Source organism: Capsicum annuum, chromosome 5 (genome assembly GCF_002878395.1).
Source record: "Capsicum annuum cultivar UCD-10X-F1 chromosome 5, UCD10Xv1.1, whole genome shotgun sequence".
Classification (NCBI taxonomy): domain Eukaryota; kingdom Viridiplantae; phylum Streptophyta; class Magnoliopsida; order Solanales; family Solanaceae; genus Capsicum; species Capsicum annuum.
Window position 1 is genome coordinate 191,623,714 of NC_061115.1, and position 3,979 is coordinate 191,627,692.

A 3,979-nucleotide genomic window follows, 5' to 3' on the forward strand; every position below is an offset into this window, starting at 1 on the left:
CCATTTCAGCTATTCTCATCAAGGCTCCCATAACCCTAGTTATGGGAGCTTAGCCACTCATCTCCATCACAGAAATAGAAGAAATCATTATGTTATTCAGAAATTAATTTAGAATTTACTTACAAAAGTCACTATTATTGTTCTTCAATCTTCAATAGAGAAAATGATAATGGAATCTAGATCCATAATTCTAGAATGAATCTCAGAGAAAAATCACGTACAATAAGTTTCAAGTATGGAAAACTCTCATAAAATAAAAACCGTCCTATTAAAACCTAAAACTGGGTATTTATATGTTCCCAGGCAAAAAGGATTTAAAATTTAAATTTAAAAAAATCGCATCCAAATTGAGGGCCAAACTGGTGGTCCGTCGCAAGAATGGTGGTCCGTTACATGGGCCGTCGCTGAGTGTTTCAGGATACCATATCCTGTTTGTACCTGGTGGTCCATCACAGGACTGGTGGTCCACTATTTTGACCGTCACTGGGTCTTATGAAATTTTGGATTCTGTTTGGGCCTGATAGTCAGGTTGGTGGCCCATCGCAAGACTAGTGGTCCACTGTTTTGACCGGCACTGGGTCTTCTGAAATTTTGGATTCTGTTTTGTCCTGGTGGTCAAGTTGGTGGTCCGTCTCAACACTGGAGGTCCACCATTTTGACCGTCAGTGGTGTTTTTCTACTAATTTCCTGAGTTTTCTCCTTAGATAGCTCCTTACTCTGAAACACTAAAATTTAGTATTAAATACAACCTTGGTTGCTTGAAAACATACAGTTTCCCCAAGAAAAAGATGCACAATGTTCCGTCAAAAGCCGAAACATCACCAAGCCCAATGTATTGAACAAAAATAGGGGTATCAAGTTGTCACTTGCCCCTAAATCACTCAAGGTGTAGACCACCTCGCTATTCCATATCTAAAGGGGGAGAGTGAAATTTCCTGGGTTTTTAAGCTTCTTGGGAATATTCTATGTTACCACTGAGCTACACTCCTCAGTGAGTGCTACCGGCACCACATCCTGTAACTTTGCTTTATTTGCAACCACATCCTTCAAGTACTTGGCGTACTTTGGCATACCCTACTAAATATCTAACAGAGGAAGGTTAATGTGAAGCTTTTTGAACGTGTCAAAGAAATTCTTAAAATATGAATACTCTTTACTTTTTTGTGATTGTGAGGGAAAGGAAGCTGTGGCATCTGCTTCTCCATTTCTGCAATAATTTTCTCTTTCGAGTACTCAAATTTCCTCTAATTTTCAGCAACTATATGGATACTTGTAGCACATCAGCTGGTAAACCAACTTGAGGACTGGTATTTAGTGTCTGTTGTAACCGCCCAAACTGTAACTCTAATATTCTTGTGGTGACTTGATAATTTTTTAATTCTTCTAGTTGACTTTCCATGTCCTCAACCATTTGCATTTGACCAGCTAAAAGTTGTTTCACCATCTCCTCCACGTTTCTAGTTGGCTTATTTGGTAGAGCTTGTTGTTGTGGGGCATTCCATGTCTGAATTAGTGGCTGAGTCTTCCACATCATGTTGAAGAAGTTTCCATAATTAGGTTTTTGAACATTATCTAGATACATTACCGATTCCATATTTACAGCACACATAGCTGCTGAATGGCCACTGTTATCGCAAACTTCACACCAACCTGTAGCTTGTTGGGTTGCCTGCAAGATGTGCTACTCCCAACTTTAGACTTCTTATTTGATTATGCAATGCAGAGATCTGAGAAGACATGGCTGTAAATTGGTCAACCTCCAATACCCCTACAATTTTTTTATGGTATTTTTAGAATCTGAATGCCACTCGGGATTTCATTGAGCTATGCGGTTCAATAAAGTATACAACACATCATATGACATCTCAAGAGCTTGATCACTTGCATTTGAATCTAGTAGTATTTTGTATTGTGATCAAGAGCCTCTACAAATGTATGAGTCAATACCTCATTGGACTGTTGATAGTATGGACAATCTTGAAAAAGATCCTTGAAACTCTCCCAAGCATAGTATAGATTCTCATCTGGCTTCTGTTTAAAGCACACAATCTCATTGTGAAGTCTAGCAGTCTTGCCAGACGAAAAGAAAAGAATAAGGAAATTTTGTGCCATGTCGTCTCATGATGTGATTGAATTTTCCGGCTCCACATTCAACTACTTTTTTATTCCCCTAACAGTGAAAAGGGGAATAGCGTCATCCTCACATAATCTGTATTCACACCCATGGGGATGAATGTATAACTGATTTTCAGAAAATTTTGCAAGTGGATCTGTGGATCTTCATGTGAAAGCCCTGTGAATTGTCCACTGCTAATCAGAAGTTGTACCATATTCTGTTTGAGCTTAAAATTGCCTCCAGCTACCGATTTCTGAAATGGGGAGGTCAAATTTGTTGGAAGTGAGATTGGCACTTTTCTAACTATCCTGCGGGCTGCTTGTTCTTCAGCCATTAGAGCAGGATTTTTTTGATCTTTTGTGATTTGAGGAACATGGGGGAGAAGGATTGCTTCTCTACTTCATTAATGGAAAAGTTGCTCAGGTTCAGAATTTGGTTCAACCAAGTCCTGATCCCATGCCATCTTACTACTTTGTAAATCTGTTTCCTGCAAATAAAAACCAAGACCAAGCAAGAAAACATCAAAGAAATCTAAAAGTAAAATTAAAAGTAAAATAGTTGCCAAATTACAAGTCCTCGGCAATGGTGCCAAGAACTTGACAATGCCCAACCACACATGCAAATGTACATTGTCTACTAAGTAATATAGTGGCCTTCAAGAAACCCAAATATCGATCCCCCAGGGACTTGTTCTAAAAATTTTTTGATTTTAGTTCAAAATTTAAATTCAATTGATGTAAAGGTAACCAATAGAGTTTTGAATATTGTAACTTGCAAGTGAAGTAAACAATGCGTAAAATAAAAGTCTTGAGAAAATCAGTTGAGTAAAGCCCAGGATTAAAGCACTCCAAACAATCATACTATGTTATTGAACTTTATTCGTTAACTTTCTTATCTTGGTTGTTGATTTGTAGGGTTAATCGTATGATCATGGTCTCCCGGCCTCTAATCATTTACCTAATTTAGACATTACAACTACATTATTGAGCGAGGATGTAATAATTCAATTAAGTTCTTTAAGCTATCATCCTAAGTATGATTTCAAGTAAGGCCTCTAAGTACATCCCTATCCTAGACGCTAATTTGAATTCCTTATTTCATAAAAAACAATCCATACTTTGTTCATCCCCACGTTCTATCTCTCTATTCCCTCTCCCGAGATCACAAGGTTGACAATTGATGTATTCTAAGGGTGATCAATCCTTAAAATAGATAAAACAAGAATGAATACACAACCAATAATGATAAGCAAATCAAACGAACTTAATTCTAAACAAAAGTACTCATGTTCTTAGCTTTAGCCCCGTAAAGTGGGCGTTTAGCCACGCATTGTCAAAATCGTAATCACAAGATTGTAATTAACAACTAAAGACATGAATGAACTAAATTAAAGTAATTAAAACCTAAAAGATGAAGTTGCAGCATCCCCTCAATTGTCCAACTCATCCCAAGATGTCCAATATGATTACAAAATGTGACAATGTTCTATTTTTAGTATAGGCTAACAAGCCTTAGCCGTGTAGGACAAGGATCACTTTTAAGCTGTGTGTGGAATTTGCGGTGCGGTGCATTTGCTATTCCATGGACTTATCAATGCACCGCCTTGCTTATTTCATGTAATATGTGACACGAGGTGTTTCTTATCAAGTTGCAAGAGTGGTGCGACATGTCCCTATCATGTTAGCTCACTGGAATTAGCATCCAAAATAATGGTTAAGTCCTTATCGTCCAATCTTTCATCCCTTCTCTTTTGGTGTATTTCCAATGCATTTTCGATCTTTGTATCATCAATATATCACCATATTCAGCTCAAAAAGTTTTATAAATAATCACACACCATGGATTAGAGATCATAACAACACA

General features: G+C 37.5%; 1 non-coding gene across 1 annotated transcript; it reads left to right on the top strand.

Annotated features, from left to right (window-relative positions):
- The first annotated feature begins 1,962 nt into the window (after positions 1 to 1,962).
- Positions 1,963 to 2,064, top strand: LOC124899125. The gene has a single exon (XR_007056263.1). It is a non-coding gene; the product is annotated as a small nucleolar RNA R71 (small nucleolar RNA).
- Positions 2,065 to 3,979: the final 1,915 nt, after the last annotated feature.